The 17,865-nt window shown below is 45.3% G+C and overlaps 1 long non-coding RNA gene across 1 annotated transcript; it reads right to left on the minus strand.

The window, feature by feature from the left end:
• Positions 1-5,527: 5,527 nt before the first annotated feature.
• LOC110145124 (uncharacterized) lies at positions 5,528-6,772 on the minus strand. The gene is made up of 3 exons (XR_002316091.2): positions 6,712-6,772; positions 6,134-6,452; positions 5,528-5,833 (listed from the first exon to the last, which is right to left on the minus strand). It is a non-coding gene; the product is annotated as an uncharacterized lncRNA (long non-coding RNA).
• Between the last annotated feature and the right edge of the window lie 11,093 nt (positions 6,773-17,865).

Genomic DNA, 17,865 nt, shown 5'->3' on the forward strand with positions numbered 1-17,865 from the left:
GTGGGCTACAGTCCATGGGGTTGCAAAGAGTCAGACACGACTGAGGTGAATTAGCATGCAGCATTCATACACACACACACACACTTTTGGTAACATGTCTGAAATCAAAGTCCAGCTTTTTTGATACCAAAAGTTATTTCAGCGTTAGTTATATCACTAAGTTTTATCAAACTTAGTGCAAAGCTGAACCTGATTACCAGCTCTTAGGGCGTGCTTAAATATGCTGTGTACATATGATATGTGTATGTTCTTTTCAGAATGAATTTACTTTGATGTCCGATTTGTTTCTGGGAGGAGAGGTAGCCACTTGCCCCTTTGGTCCAAATACCTTAACTCTAGTTTTGTTCGACCCCCTTCAATACTGACTGCACCCTTGACCTCATATACTTCTAAAGACCCAGTAGGAAATGATCAATTTCCATATTTATATGGTATTCCAAGGGGATGTCAGGGGACAATCAAATGAATAGGTGAATGAGACAGATAAATGGGTGACTCTTGCCTAAACTATTTTTACTAGAATTACTAAGTAGTAAAATAGAATTTTGTCACTAAAGAGGCAATTGAAAATGTACATACACGGATAAAATCTGGGTAAATTATGATCTACCTTGTATCATATAAAATATAAACAGAAAATACCTGATATGATACTGTGAACCCAGAAAACAGGCCTTCATCCCACCTCTCAGTGCTGTTGGCTAGATTCTTTCAGGGACTAGATGGTTACTCTGAGATCCCAGCCTTCTGACACACATCTGCAGACCACACATTAGAAATGGACGAAGTTAAAATATTTGCAAGCAAAAAATTGAATTTATAGTGGAGTGCTACAACAGTGTTTCTGGTTTTTCCCGAAGGTGTACCACTTCTGATAAGAAAAACTTGATATGTGTGACAAAAATGGAAATTCTGGAGAAAATTCACTCTGAATCACTATATATGTATATATGCAAGTATAAGTGTGTGAGTGTATGAATCAAGGGCTGCTTTTAACACCTTCCTCTAAGACACGCACATCTTGGATTTAACCACCCTGGGACTGATTGACAAAATAATTTCATGGGGCCCTTAACATTTTCCTTTCTTCTTGCTATTGTTCCTAAAAGGACATTCGCCTATGTATGAAGGTAAGGGGTGTTTGATGACAGGTACCAGATGTTCCGGAGTTTGACTGTGGATTCGGAGTCTGTCAGTAGTGCTGGAGTTGGTGGAGAGGGCACGGTCACTGAGGGCGGGGCGGTGAAGGACGCATGCTGTCGTCCATGGACAGAGGAAGAGACGGGCCATCGAGGGTGGCGGGGGTCTCCTCTGCCAAGGGCAGCCTGGCGTTCTAACGTGGTCACTGAGGAGAGGCAGAGAAGCGTCGGCTGCTCTCAGCGGCACACGGTGTCTGGACCTTCCAGGAGAGTGATCAGACCGCGTGACAGTCTCCTGCTTCCAGCAGGCTCTGCTTACGGTCTGAAAGCTCGACCTCCACGATGTTCAGTCCCTGAGTCACGCGTGTGACTGCGGCCCCAGGGACTGCCGCACGCCAGGCTCCTCTGTCCTCCACCATCTCCTGCAGTTTGCGCAAACTCACGTCCATTGAGTTGGGAATACCATCTAGCGGTCTCATCCTCTGCCCCTCTCTTCTCCTTTTGCCTTCAGTCTCTCCCAGCATCAGGTTTTTTTCCAGCGAGACAGCTCTTCCCATCAGGCGGCCAAAGTACTGGAGCTTCGGTTTCAACCATCAGTCCTTCCAGTGAGTATTCAGGGGTGACCTTTATACTGCTCTTCCAAACGCCAGCTATTAAAGTGCAACAGCTGATTTATTACCTATCTTGGGATGTACATCATAAAACCTGTCTCAGGAAGAGAATTTTGAGAAGGGATGGACAGATGGAAAGATTGGAAGCTGGGCTCACGTGTGAAAGAAATGGCCAGTTTATTCTGTAGCTTAAAAACATACACAAGCACAGACATGAGCTCTAGACTCGTATTAGCTGTAAACCCCACGCCCTTTATAGCAAAGAGGCCTCAAGAGCACATTTACCATCTACTTAATAACAATATTAGCATCAGTTTGGCAAAGCTACCTCAGACATAACATTTAAGAATGAGAGTTTCTGGAGCATAAAATTACAATTGCTTTGCTAGTAAAAGGATAAAACAAATGTCTATTCAAGCTAATTGCTGTCCAACTTGTGATTTTTTTTTGTTGTTGTTGTTAGCATGTAATAAACCCAACTCATTTTATTATAATGGGATATAGTCCCTATATAATATAATAAAACCTGCAAAGAATTAGACAACTGCAATTTTTTTTTTTCTGGCCATGTTCACGTTAACTCAAAACGTCTGTAGTCAGTGACCAAGAAGTAAATTCACTGGGAGAAGGAGAGCCGTCTGTGTCAATACTATTTTTACTTGGGGATTTAAGCACTTTTCAGAGTGTGGATTTCCAGGTGACAGTGAAACATGAAGACCCCGAGAAAGCGAATGAAAGATTCCTTGGGATAGAAAATCATGATTGAAAGGCCAGGGGCCATGGAGTTAACTGCTAAGAGGTGATAGGATTGTGGCAACGGACAGTTAGAACAACTTTTTCTGCAGCGTTTCTAGAGCTCGGCCTGATCTGAGCAAACTCTCAGGTCCTCACTGTAGTTGCCCAGGAATTTCCTAGTTTTCAGGCTGAAAGTCTTGTGAGTCACAAACCCCACACTTTTGGGCAAACCAGGCTTTCCTCCAATTGAACCCTAGGGAGAACACTTAGCTTCCTCGGAAGCAAAATGCCTTAGAACACATGCCTTTCTGCACGAGACTCTCTCTGAAGCTGAGATAGGCAAAATGCACTTCTCAGGATCCCAGAATTCCTTTGGTCCCTGAAATCAGTTATTTTGATTAGCAGGCTCCAGAAAGAGCTTCCTTGCCACTCAAATATCCTTTCCTTGGTTCTAAAGACTATCTTCTCAAGTTAAGTTTTTGAACTGGACATTTTAAGTATCCTCCATAGGAAGACTGTTTGGAATCCCATGGATTGCAAGAAGATCAGAGCAGTCTATCCTAAAGGAAATCAATCCTGAATATTCATTGGAAGGACTGATGCTGAAGCTCCAATACTTTGACCACCTTATGTGAAGTGCCAGCTCATTAGAAAAGTCCCTGATGCTGGAGAAGATTGAGGGCAAGAGAAGAAGGGGGCGGCAGAGGATGAGGTGGTGGGATGGCATCACTGACTCAATGGATCTGAGTTTGAGCAAACTCTGGGATATCGTGAAGGACAGGGGAGCCTGGTGTGCTGCAGTCCATGGGGTCACAGAATCGGACATGACTGAGCAACTGAATGACCATAAGTCATCCTCTTGGTTAAGCTTAAGTAGGTAGGGCAATGGTGTATGTGATCCACCCTCCTAGCTGACAAAGGGCACTTTTGTATTCCACTGAGTGAAATGGATATTCTCACACCTCCCAGAGCCTCTCTCTGCTTTGAAGCAGTGGTCCCCCGAGGAGAGGGAGGAGCCTGGCAAAGCTCATCTCCAGGACGATAATTTTCACTTCAGGTGTAGCCCACAGTTTCTATTATGTAAGCATATTACGTGTGCTTGGAGCAGACGCTACCATCAAGAGCCCGGACAACCTCAACCCTGCACCTCTCGCCGGGGAGGGGAGGCTCAGTGTGGAAGGGGTCACCAGAGGCGAAGCGCAACGTGCCGTTTCTAAGTCATCTCAGTGTTGAGGTGTCTGTGCGGTCTAGGGTTACAGCATGATCCACTGTGTACCAATTATGCCATTAACATGCTTCATTTACTAGATACACACGTCAGAACCCAAGTTTTTCTCAAGGGCAAAACCCAAGTCAGGCCGCCAAAGCCACAAATCACGTAAACCTGCCCCGAACACCCATAGAAATCAGTGCAGTGGGCGTGTGTACCTGTGGGGGTCTGCACATCACAGGCTAGAAGAGTGGCCTGGACTGAAGGTAGGAGGGTATCAAGACAGATAGGAGGTGAAACTGGACAGACATGGTCAGCAACCAGAAATGCAGTCTTGAAAGATACGGGTATTGTCCTCGCACCATCAGCTCTGAGCTGTGTCTTCTTAAATAGCTCTCACTCGTGTCTTTTATCAGAAAGCCAATGCCTTCTGTTGCCCTGACTCTTTTACTGATAAGTCATCAAGCTCTTCATTTGTGTTGTTTCCAGTGGCTAAGGACAGTATAAATTTACATTCATCGTATATGTCAAAAGCTGTGAGCAAAGGAAAGCGTTTTAGGAAAGTGGAGTTTCACACATTAATTAGATGAGACCAGAGGTCCCGGCATTAAAAATCAGCTCCCTATGTACCCGTCCATCCACTGTCGGCTCCGGGCGTGAAGGGGCCGCACCTGAGGAAGGCCTGGGGGAGGGCTGCAGAGAGCCTCTCTTAACTTAAGATGCTCTTTATCTTCTCGGTGATGGAGATGAGGGTAAGGTGACGACTGCACTTCTTATGTATCAACAGCATCTCGAGGACGAATCTGATTTCGTGAACGGCAGGTGGGATTGACAGAAGAACATGTAGAAGATATCCATCTCCTTTATCCTTCAGATCTTTAGTTTCAAAGATCCCATCTTTCCTTCATGAACAATATTCTGAATTTGATAAAATTGCCCAGATAGAAATATATATTCTGTTCAAAAATTTAAAAAGTCTTATATCAATATATTGGCACTGGTATTACTGAAATGTAGTTAAAAAAAAAATTCTATACAGTTTCCCATCTCCACATCACTGACATAATTCAGGTTGGTCCGGTAAAATTTTTGCACTTTGGGATCTGTGTGTGTGTGTGTGTGTGTGTGTGTGTGTTTTCCTAATGGGAGACACTCTTACCTATTTTGCAAATCATTCCTTATGAGTCCTATACCTGTATATGTCTGAGGGGCTTCCCCTAGTAGCTCAGACAGTAAAGAATCTGCCTGCAATTCAGGAAACCCGGGTTTGATCCCTGGGTTGGGAAGATCCTCTGGAGAAGGGAATGACAACCCACTGCAGTATTCTGGCCTGAAGAATCCCCATGGACAGAGGAGCCTGGTGGGCTATAGTTCGTGGGGTCACAAAGAGTCGGACATGACTGAGCGGCTAAAAAAAATAAAATCAGTAAATGACACCCAAAATATTAGGATAATGAGAATCAGATGCCTCTTTGTAATAAAGAAATGCCTTGTTAAAAGAATTAAGAGTATTGTGCCACAAAATTTGGTCTTTTTTAATAATAACTGATAGTTATTGGGTGCTTGCACTGTGCAAAGTGCTTCACATAGATTGTCTTATTTTATTCCTAAAGCAACCATGTGAGAAATGCACCAATATTATTTATTTATAAATGATAAAACGGGCTTAGAGCAGACCTTTCTTCAGTTTAGTATAACATTAGTTTTAGTAAGTATAAATATTCAGTGACTAAAGTTACACTTGAGCTTCTGTGTATGTATGAGTTAAAAAATAATGATATTAAAATACAGATTTTAAATCTGTATATGTAACAGTGATATGAAAACTGAATTTGCCCCACAAAATTAGGATGCTTTTCATTAAAATCTTAAAATGTAGTTATCAAATAAGGATACAATTTTTAGCACCCCTTTATGAATGAGACAAAGCACATTTCTTTTAAATAAAGCAGCATATTCTTAAATTACTCTCACAGCTGACCTGAGAAGAGAGGTCAGCTTTTGACTGTTGAAGAGTGGAGATCCATTTAACGAGCATCGCGTCCAGTTGCAGAATTGTGCCAACAGAAAAAGTAGGCACTTTGTAAGTATTAGGCGCTGGGGTTAATCAGTTTATACTGGGTCTAAATTATTTGCAACTGAAATTTAAAAAAAAAAATTATTTATTTGCAACTAAATTTTGAATCCCGAGTCCTGCTGCTGTTGCATAGAACAGAGGAACTTTCCAGCTTGCAGCATGCCCCTTGCCCTTAGCTGCGAACCAGAGGAGGGGAGTTACCCTGCCCTCTAGAGGTGCCTCGGGGAAAGGCCTCCCAGAGCACAGCCACCCCGCGCAAGACTCAGTTAGAGCCTAGCCCGGCACAGAGCGGAGAGGGGCCCCGGGGCTGGAGGGGGCCGCAGACGCCCTGCCCGCGGTGCGGGCCCACCACCTTACTTACGGGGGTCTTGCCTTACGGGCGTCCTCTCTGTGCCAGCCCTGGGTTACTGTATCATAGAAAGGGCGAGTTGGCAGCCCGCTGGCAGCGCTGAGCCGCGCGTTACGTTCCGCTCCTTCTTCAGCCCTCATGTTCCAAAGTGGCTGCAAGGGGCTGGATCTCCACCTTGGACGGCAGGATCCCTACGGGGACCTCCCCCCAGCCCCGTCCGCTGCTGAATTCTGGGCGCGGCCTGATCCACCCCTCAAGTTGACGGCACACGTTTCCTTATAAAGAGCTCGACTTACTGAGAACCAGGCTAGCTTTTAACATAAAGAAGTTCCTGGGGAGAAAGAGAGAGACAGGGTAGCAGAAACCCATGGTTGCAGCATCAGTCCAAAGCTAGCTCTCGCTGGCCGACAGTAAAACCGGAGCCATGCGCTGTGGACAGGAGGATGCGCCGGAGCCGGCGCTCACTGCACAGAGCAGTGCTTAGCAGCTCCCCAAGCAGTTACAGGCGGTAGCTTTTTTAGGCACTGACCGTGCCCCTGAAAGGGGATTTTTAAAAATATTTTCCATAAAAGCAATTCTGAAATGATAACCTGTATAGCGTCACACAATTAGAAAACCCCAGAGAAAATTTCCATCCTTGATCTTCCCAGCTCCATTCCTTGTGTTCTAATGACTGTAACCTCTACCTTGTAAGAATGTAGAGCTTATACATTTTCTTATATTTGGAGAGAACAGAATAGTGTAACAGAGTGGAGAGCTAATTATAATGTTTGTGAAGAATGAAGTAAATGTGTTAGTTGCTCAGTCCTGTCCGACTCGTTGCGACTCCATGGACTGTAGCCCGCCAGGCTCCTCTGTCCATGGGATTTCCCAGGCAAGAAGACTGGAGTGGGTTGCCATGCCCTTCTCAGGGGATCTTCCCAACCCAGGAATCAAACCCGGGTCTCCTGCATTGCAGGCAGATTCTTTACCGCCTGAGGCCCCAGGGAAGCCCTATACCCTTTATAGCACCATCTACGTAAAGCCGTAAAAAAATGATGTACAGAAGGAGGTGAGAGCTCTCCATTTGCTGGGGAACCGGAGGTTTCAAGGAAAGAAGAGAATTAGAGCTAATGTTAAAGGTCTTCAGAGAAGCCAGGCAGGAATAGAGGAAATAGGAGTACTTCAGGAAAAAGGGGTGAAACTGCATGAATAACTCACCATTTATCATTTTTCATGTAACATTGCAGATATATTTAATCAGGTTGCTATTCCGCCTCTATTGTTGCTCAGCTGCTGTCGTGTCTGACTCCCTGCGACCACATGGACCACATGCATGCCAGTCTTCCCTGTCCTTCCCTATCTCCCTGAATTTGCTCAAACTCATGTCCATTGAGTCAGGGATGCCATCCAGCCATGTCATCCTCTCATCCTCTTGCCCTCAGTCTTAGGCTGTACAGCAACTTCAGATCTGATTCGAAGGAAGAGGTCGAATGAACCAAAGAAGTGTCAAGAAAGACTTTCGAACTTCAGTAATATTGAAAGAGAGCATCCCAGACAAGGCACTGCAATTAAGAACTCTGACTAGTTTAAATGGTCATGGGGACGCTGTGAAATGGAAGAAATTAAGTGTCAAAAGCAAGAGTAACTGAAGCACCAAAATATTACTGAGTGGGCGTCAGTCAAATTTGGCTCTTTCCCCAGTTTTGCTTAAGAATCTGTTTTCTTAAATGTATAATTTAACATTTATCCTCACAATGGCGTTTCGCCTCCCTGGAATGATGAAGCGATCATAAAGGAGGGCCGAGCACTTTGCAAGGTGCTGGCGGCCTCGTGTGTCATGATGACACACTCGCAGATGGGGGCCAGACCCCAGACGAGCCGCACACACTCGTGGAAAGCGTGCATAGGGCTCATTTAGTTTATGTCACGGCCAAGCCACACACATGCCTGCTTTAAAGGGAACTGTGGAAATAGTTCAAAGCCATCCTCCTCCAAATGGAAAAAATTTTTTTAAAAAAGCTCACTTGTAACCTCTTGCCAAAATTTTAGTTGCCCTTCATGCATGCATGTAAAACCGATATTGTCAGTTGCTGGAAGGCAAAGTGTATATGATAGGCTTAGAAAAAAAGAAAGTATAATAGTGGTGGATAGTATTACAGCAATAAGATGTGTCAAACTACTTCATCCTTAGAAATGGGAGAAAAACAGGCCATAATCTGTGTAAGCAGACGAGCAAAAACTCTTTACCTCCTGATGAGCGAATTTCTGCTTGTCCCAGAGGAAAAAGACAAGTGTCTTCCAAGCACATGATCTAAAAGGAAATGTCAAGACTGGGTTGATCCTCTGGTGGTGTTACGACAGTGACACAATCACTTTGACCTTGGGATTTACATGTCTAGTTATCTGAAAGCTTATGTTATTAAACTCCCTGTCTCCGTGTCTTCAGAACTGACTTTTCCTTATCAGTTTTGGAGCCTTGATTCTTTTGGATAATGGTGCAGATTTTCCCCCTCTCTCTTGTCTGTAACAGCATTGCCTAGGAGAAAAACCAAGTTTCAGGCTTGGTGCGTGCTTAAGAATTCACTTTCAACATCTTGATGTGAGCCAGAGGCCTGCTAACAACAACAAAGATGAATGCAGAAGGAAATTTAGGCTGACAAATACCAGTCCCACCTGTGTCGGTTAATAAGCAAGGCTCTAGCCTGGCCAGTAATCCTCCGGTAACTGTCATTTCCATGTAGCCAATCGGGTGCCTGGGAATTATCCCCGTAAAAAGAATACAGCGTGTCATTTATCAGGCAGCCAATTAAAGGGCCTCTGTAGTTGTCGGGTTGCTGGAAGCCAGTCCCCACAAAGGAGGAAGGATGGGGCCAAGTCAGCCTGGGCCTCGAGGGAATATGAGAAAGCAACCCGTGGCTGATTCATAGGGGGCCAGACTGACAAAACATGAGAGGCAGTTGGGGATATGTCAACTGTTTCTCCTTGACAAGAATTTATTTAGGACATCAGCCTTCAAAAAGGCAACAGATAACCTCAGTAACAACAATAACCTTTGGTAAGTTGATCTTACCAAAATGGGGCTTTAATTTTTGTAGCTATGAGATAGTTTTCACAAAGTATTTCCTTTGATCTCAAAGACCTGTTTCTGGCATTAGAAGTCTTGAAAATATGACATTAAAATAAATAAGTAAATGAAAATGAAGTACAGCAATTCCATTTTTTTTTTTTTAACTGAGTATCTCTGACTCTCTCCCTAATGGAAGTAGTCAGCAGAATGAACAAGAATTGACAAGGACCTTCATCATCCCACTTTTGGTAAACAGAAATAATTCTGTGTCCTCAAAACCCTTCTAAGACAGAGATTTCCACCCTCATGATCATCTTTTAAAATCCAAAATTAAACACTTTCTAGCTTCACTCTAGTCAATATGCTAATTTACCCTATTGATTCAGTATTTAGACATGTCAGGGGTGGGGAAGAAAACAAACATGTAAATATATTTTATGGATTCCAGGATAGACATGTTCCTTACATTTTAATATCTCTGAATCTGAGGCTGGTCTAACAATTGATGTGGTCATAAAGCATAGTGCAATAAATTAATTGTTGGCATTTTTAATTGCTTAGCCCTAACTAAACCAAACCCGCTGCGGATGGTGATTGCATCCATGAAATTAAAAGACGCTTACTCCTTGGAAGGAAAGTTATGACCAACCTAGACAGCATATTAAAGAGCAGAGACATTACTTTGTCAACAAAGGTCTGTCAAGGCTATGACTTTTCCAGTAGTCATGTATGGATGTGAGAGTTCAACTATAAAGAAAGCTGAGCACCGAAGAATTGATGCTTTTGAGCTGTGGTGTTGGAGAAGACTCTTGAGAGTCCCTTGGACTGCAAGGAGATCCAGCCAGTCCATCCTAAAGGAAATCAGTCCTGGGCGTTCATTGTTGGGATTGATGTTGAAGCTGAAACTCCAAAACTTTGGCCACCTGATGTGAAGAGCTGACTCATTTGAGAAGACCCTGATGCTGGGAAAGATTGAGAGCAGGAGGAGAAGGGGACGACAGAGGATGAGATGGTTGATGGCATCACCGACACAATGGACATGGGTTTGGGTGGACTCTGGGAGTTGGTGATGGACAGGGAGGCCTGGCATGCTGCGGTTCATGGGGTTGCAAAAAGTCAGACACGACTGAACAACTGAACTGAACTGAACTAAACCAAGGATACATCATGAAGTTTGAAGCATTACAGGGTGAAGGAGTATGGAGCCTTTGGTGCAGAGAATCAGCAAAAAGTAATTCTTAGAAGAGTTAAACTGTAAAATAGTTAAAAAACGAACAAACACGAATCTGGGGATCTGTGACTTGGTTTTCATGAGATAGACCTCAAAAGCTAATGTGTGTCCCAGCCATTCCTTTTCTGATTATCTCACTCAAACCAGTGTTAGTTAGTAAAGAGACAACTTTAGTTAAAACCACTTATGGCTCATCTAATCTTGCATGAATGTGGTATTGACCATCTGTAAATTATTTCAATAAAGAAAGCAACAGGATGTTTCATGAGGGACTTACAATTTAAGTATTCAAAACAACTTCACTCTTGGGAGGGATCATGTCAATCATAGAAAGTGAAAGTGACGTGAAGTCGCTCAGTCGTGTCCGACTCTTTGCAACCCCATGGACAGTAGCCTACCAGGCTCCTTCGTCCATGGGATTTTCCAGGCAAGAATACTGGAGTGGGTTGCCATTTCCTTCTCAAGGAGATCATAGAAAACAGTCATAGAAATCAACATTTTTTAAGTAGATATACTATAAGATTTTGCCCTTAAAAAGTGTCTCACTGGTGTTTAGTGGAAATCATCTGTTATTAGCTGGATACATAAATGTGTGCACTGGAGTATATTAGGTATAACCTGAGCTTTTTGTGTGAGACAAATGTGGGTTCAAGGTCTAAGCGTGATGTTTACCTTCTGTATGATCTTGGGTGCTTACACCATGTCTCTAAGATCCAGTTTCCGTTTCTCTAAAATGGAGATAATAACAATTGACTGAATCAGATTCTGTTTCAAACAAGTAAGAGTCTATTGTGAGGTGCTTAGAAAAGCACCTGGTACATAGAACGCCTTCAGTAAGTGGCGGCTGTAACAGCACTTTTTACTACCATGAGCACGCTATCGGACAGCACTGACAAATCCTAATTCAGTTGAAGAAGTGGTTTCTCGTTTCTCCTGCCCAGAACAAATGAAAGCCTGAGCATTCTGACTCTGTCCTGAGACAGAGTCTAACGTGACTTGGCAGACCACAGATGGGTTCCAGTTTTATTAGCTGTGCAGGAAATTTCTGATTGATTTAACCTCCAAAAGACAATACCGTGTAATTAACATGTAACAAACGTCAGCTCTTGTTATTGCTGGAACCCTCGCGCCCTCCAGCCCTGTCCCCTTCCTGGCTCTGCTCTGCATCCGTGCTTTCCTCCCCCCGTCTTTCTTTCTTTCTTTTCACTTTCCCATAGCGTCTCGTTGCACCCGGTTCCCTCTGAGTGATGTTGGGGACAGCTTCAGTTGTGGTTCTTCCTGAAAGTCAGTTATTTTGAAACATAAAGAGACGTGAAGAGATAAATACCACCTACGTCCTCTGTTTTGGGTGGCCTAGAGCCAGACATGATGAGAAGCTTCATCAGGAGGGTTTTCTGAGGGTTTTTTTTTTTTCTTTCATTTGCATAACTTGGTAATTAGGGGATTATTTTTCCCCTAGAAGCAATTTGTCTAAATCCTTAAAAGACAGCATGGCAGGGAGGTGGGGAGGACTCTCCTCATTTAAAATGATGATATGATGGAGATTAAGACAGTGTGGTGTCAAAATATACCGGGGATCGTGTTGAGAGTCCCGAGTCTACCAGTGAGGCCCGAGGCCCACCACGCTACCTCTCAATGCTTCAGGTTCCTCAGGAGAATTCCCCAAGGCCCTTGCTGGTGTTTGTGTCATACGATGAGAAATGCAGAAGGCTGAGACACCACGACTTCGGCACGCTCTTCGGCAAAGCATTCAGCAAGGAATTGCCCAGGGCACTGAGGCGCGCGGGGCCCTTTCCCTGGAAAGGTGCTGCTTCCGCTCCGTGGTATGTAGGGTGTACTTGTCCGGCTTTTCCATTCACAGAGATAGACCATTGGCTGCGTTGTGGCCGGAAATAATTCCCAGTCCCCTGAGCAAATCCGCCTGCTTTTATCAGCACCAAACACAGAACTTGGCTGGCCGTGTTAACACTGAATTCCACTGGGTTGACTCAAACACTGAGTGGTGATGACAAATATAATGAAAAGGGAGCAGAAAACAATTTTTTAAAGTATGATTATTTAGTGATCTTAGTCTCTGTGTTGTTCCCCACTCCACTGTTACCCCAATTCATCACCCTAGCCCTCCACTGACTTCCATGAGCGCGCACACACACATACACACACACACACACGCGTGCCTCATTTTCCTTCTGTATTTAGTGATTAGCTTTCATTCAGTTGTTTCTGTGATAGGTATTTATGGAGCACTTGGCAAAACTTTCAGCAAGAAACCGGGAGAGAAAACAACGGTTAGCACAAAAAGAATAGAAAGCCACCTATGGAGAACTTGCACTCAATAAAGAGAAACAGGCGACACATGTAAAGTACTAGGGTATAAGGCAAAGGTTACCAAGTCATGTGAGAAAAGGTATGTTCACGCTGAGATGGGCATTCCAGGAAGGGAAGTCACCTAAACGGTTTGAAAAAAGGCCTTGTGGAGAGGAGGGCGTTTACCAAGGCTCTGGAAGGATGGGAAGATTTGGACACAGAAATGTGGGTTGAAGAAGCAGTCCACGAAGTTAGAACAGCGTGAGAAACCGTGAGGTCATGAACGCAGAACCCTAGTTAGGGCTGGACCAAGAATTTTTATGAAGCGTTGTCGGGGCTGAGGCTGCAGGCCCATGTGATAGTCAGATCACACGCTAGAGGGCTTGAATGACCAGGGAGAGCTTGGAGACCTATCTGGTAGACACTGGGGAGTCTTTGCAGGCATGAGCTTGGCTGGTCCCATCTTGTGTTCCGGTCTTAGTAAGATGGACTTAGATAGAAGCGTCGCTTGCAGTTTTCCTCAGTTGCCTCCATTATGTCTCTCTCTTTTGATCTGTTAATAAAAACTACAATCTACAGTTGCCATGCCTGTTTGTTAATGTGTTTATGGTCTGCCAACACCTTCCAGAGTGTGACTCTGAGAAGAGAGGCGCCCCATCGCTGTAGGTCAGAGCTGAGACCCAGGACTTGGTGCCTGTATCATCAGTCGCCCAGCCGCGTCTGACTCTCTGCGACCCTGTGGTCTGAAGCCCACCAGGCTCCTCTGTCCACGGGGTTCTCCAGACACGGATACTGAAGTGCTAGGTGCTCCACGAATAGTTGTCCAGTGAGTGAAGGAGTGAACCTGAACACACTGAATGAATCCTCAGTTTATGGATATTCTCAGCCTACAGATATATGTTGGAGAAGGAAATGGCAACCCACCCCAGGATTCTCGCCTGGAGAATCCCACCGACACAGGAGCCTGGGGGCCACATCCCCTCGGATTGCAGAGTCGGACGCGGCTGAGCGCGCACGCACACACAGATGTATGTGCTCTTCTTTTCCTTGCAGGCTCTGGCAAAGGGGATAAAAATGTTTTTAATAATGAAGCTGAGCTGCCGCCAGGCTGAACTAGGGGCGTCCCCAGCTACCCTCAGAGTCCCCGTGTTCACAGCGACGCTTCTCCCAGATGGTGCTGGGGCCTGCCTCTCCTTTCCAAGCACAACCCATTCTCTCGTGTGTTCCAAACCGCTTGGAAGTGGAACGTTAAATCTGGGGGTGGGCATGTCTGTGTAGTTTCCTTCATTTCTATAAGGTTCTGGTGGCTTTATTTTTCTTTACCCCCCCCAGGCCACAGATCAACTTAACAATTGCAAATCAGCTTCAGAGATTTTCCCTTAAAGAAAGGGGAAAAAAAAAAAAAGATGGCATGTTTGAACAGGCAAGGCCTGGTGAAAGTCTTTTTGTTTTATGTTTTAAATGTTCTCTCAGCTTTTAACTACTCTCTTTTCTTTGAATCAATAAAAATCTATATCTATATGTATATATATCTATATACATATATATACACACACATACATACACACACATATATATCCCTGGGTCGGGAAGATCCCTTGGAGGAGGGCATGGCAACCCACTCCAGGATTCTTGCCTGGAGAATACCATGGGCAGAGGAGCCTGGTGGGCTACAGTCCATGGGGTTGCAAAGAGTCAGACATAGTGAAGTGAGCTAGCATACGGCACACATATATACACATATACACAAACATATATAGGTCTCATATATATGATACATGTCATATATTTGATATACATGTCTCATATATTATAAGAATAATATTATATATATAAGTCTGGTGCCTAAATATGCATATTTATGTATCTACATATTTGCTCCATCAAATCGTTACAGGAACCAGAGGACGTGGTGCTCCCTTCCTTTCTAATCCCCACCAAAACTGTCCTGCGTGTACGTGTGTGTGTGTTTTAATACAAATTCCCAAGGGAGGGAGGGAAAGAAGTGCAGTATAAATAAGCAAACGACCAATTGACTTAGCAAATCTGTATTTAGCTGGCCTCTGGTTTTATTTTTGAGAACTACTTTCCTTGTTTTGACTTGAAACGATGCCACCAAAACATATTACAGAAACATTGCGCTTTGCAAAACAGAACAAGTCCAATGAGCCTCCCCAAGTGTAAACAGAAATCTTGTTTGGATGAACTGTTTTTAAGAATCCAAATTAAACCAAAGGGCATCCTTTTAAAATGCATGTGTGTTCCCCTTAAGTGCTAAAACTTATATTATGTTTCTGTGATTCTTTTTTATCCCAAATGTTCCAGTCAGGCTGTGTGTGTGTTTATTTTTTTCAAGCTGTCCTGACTATAAATGGTTTTCATACATTTAGCAAACATGATCCTAGAGCTGCTGGTGATAACAGAAGGCATCTGTGTGTTGAGCGTGCTTCAGTATCTCCATGCTTCGACTCCATCAGGGAGTTGATGTCAGCACCCCTAGGGAGCTGATGTTTGCGGCACAGAGATTGCTGGACACCAGTTGGGTGCCCCCTGTGAGTGAAGACGGGCGAACTCCTAGCATCTAACATTTGCCAGAAGTTAGATCAATTCTGTGCTTTCTACCCTGAGTACAATTTACTTAAGTGCCCATATTACACCTTCCATCACACACGCCTTGGGTTTCCCCTTCTCTGCAAACCATGATTGGCGATAACACCACATTCTGAGGTTAGGTTCCTGTATGTGCATCTGTGCGTGCTCAGTCACTTCTGTGGACTGTGTCCGACTCTTTGCACGAGCCTCCTCTGTCCATGTGATTCTCCAGGCAAGAATACTGGGGCGGGTTGCCATGCCCTCCTCCAGAGGATCTTCCCAAAGCAGGGATCAAACCCGCGTCTCGTTTCCTGCATCAGTAGGCGGGTTCTTTACCACTAGTGCTGCCTGGGAAGCCTGGGCTCAGCATTATTTGTCATTAGCCTCTGAGGAGGTGGGGTGTGAGTACAACTCCAGGCATGAACATTTTCAAAAGAAGCCCAGTTGTCTGTTCTGGACTGACCCAAAATGGAGACAGGGTATTCTGTTTTCAGCATGCGCTTGAGCACGAGTTCAGTCGTGTCTGACTCTCAGAGATGCTCTGACCTGTAGCCCTCAGGCTCCTCTGTCCCTGGGATCCTCCAGGCAAGAGGACTGGAGTGGGTCCCCATTCCCTTCTGCAGGGGATCTTCCTGACCCAGGGGTCGAACTTGCGTCTCCTGCTCTGGCAGGCAGAATCTTTACCACTGCACCACCTGGGAAGCCCAGCATGATGTCAAATCAGCTTGTGTCTTGAAAGTCAAAGAATAGGAAATTAATCTACTTTGCTAAAGTCCATTGATCTGTCTGCGCTTGTCTATTTTGCACCTGGCAAGCACACTGACTTGCCTTTACACCTGAGATGGACCCTCAGAAAGAAGAATGGAGAGGGGAGGAGGAAAATACCACTTTCCTTTCCTGGGTGGCCCTCACCCTTGCATCCCTGCCCCTCCGTCTGGACGCAGCAAGCACAGAGGGCTTCACCCAGCCTTCTCAAGCAGGGCTTGCTGTGTGGAGCCCTCCGGAGGGGGTGGCTGGAAAGTGGATGACGTTTCTCTGAGATAAGTTCAGTTTTGGCCCATCTTCCCCACCATCTGAAGCTGGTTTGATGTTGTACCAAGAGATCAGAGCAGTAAGAACATGACTTCTAGCTGCCTTGTAATCACCAGTGGCTACTAGAGACGGTGCCTAGGAAGTCTGCCCCTGCTCTTGCCTTCTGTGGACAAAATGGTGTGAACAGAGACAAGAGGTAAAGAAATCTAGTTCCTTTAAGAAACATCACCGGCTACACATCCCCATGGGTGTCTTCCCCTTCAACCCAGCCCCTTTAAAGTTTATTATTCACAGGCATTTTGGACCCTCCCTCCCCACCCCACCCCCCACTTTTTCAGAATTGCCTTTAGAGCCTGAAGCACATTCCTTAAATATTTCAGTATCTGTGGGCATATTTGACTTTGCCCACAGTCAATTATCGTTCCAAATCTCCACTGGGAAATCCCATACAGATCTCAGAATTATAGCTGCAGCCCCAGAAAGTCACGGGACTAGTCATTTTACGTGTATCATAAGATGTTTCTCATGACCCAAGGGGATCGGGAGTGTGGCCTGGGATCTCTGGGGTTTCTCTGGCTGGCATCACTGACATGAATGCAGAGATTCTCTGCGCGGTCAGGCTGGGCCGGAACGTGCATCGGCGAGGTCGGCGTCAGGCCAGCTGGGCCCCACGAGGGGCAGTTGTGTTCGGAGGTGGAAAGCGGCACCGCTGGTAGGCTCTTGTCTTCCTAATCTTCCTAAAGACTGCCTGTGGGGGTGACGACAGACGGGAGGAAGGGGACCCAGGACAGAGAGAAGGAAAGAGAAAACAGGGGGAGAGAGAGAAAGGGGGTCTTGACAGAGTGGTGGTGGGAAGGGGGAGAGAGATGGGGCAGCAACAGCCCTTGGCTCTCAGTAGCACCGCTTCCAAGCCGTCCTCCCGGAATGCGGGGACTGGTTTGGGTGATGGTTAATCTGACGTGTCAAAGATGACCAGGCTGCAAATCATTGGGGAAAGCATTATTCTGGATGTTTCCAGGAGGGTGTTTCCGGATGAGTTTGATGTTTAAAGAAGACGGCCCTCCCTGTTGTGGGTGGGCCTCCTCCGATCAGTTGAAAGACTGAACAGAACAGGCAGGTTGACTTTCCCCCGAATAAGAGGGAACGCCTCCTCCTGACTGCCTTAAGCGGGGACATCATTGTTGTCATTTTGGCTTTTTGTTTGTTTTTTCTTCCTGCCTTTAGATTCAAACTGGAACACGAGTTCCTGTTGGGGTTCAGTGCTGCTGGGCTGAAACCAACCCCACTGACTCTCCTGGGTCTAAAGCTCAAAGATCACAGATCTTGGGACTTGTCAGCTTCCACAGTCATGTGAGCCATTCCCTCATCTGTCGTGGTTCTGAGGGTAAAGACTCTGCGGGCTGATGCAGGAGACCTGGGTTTGATCCCTGGGTCAGGAAGATCTCCTGGAGAAGGAAATGGCAACCCACTCCAGTATTCTTGCCCGGAGAATCCCATGGACAGAGGAGCCTGGCGGGCTACAGTCCACGGGGT

The sequence above is a fragment of the Odocoileus virginianus genome, chromosome 17, assembly GCF_023699985.2.
Source record: "Odocoileus virginianus isolate 20LAN1187 ecotype Illinois chromosome 17, Ovbor_1.2, whole genome shotgun sequence".
NCBI classification, from domain to species: Eukaryota; Metazoa; Chordata; class Mammalia; order Artiodactyla; family Cervidae; genus Odocoileus; species Odocoileus virginianus.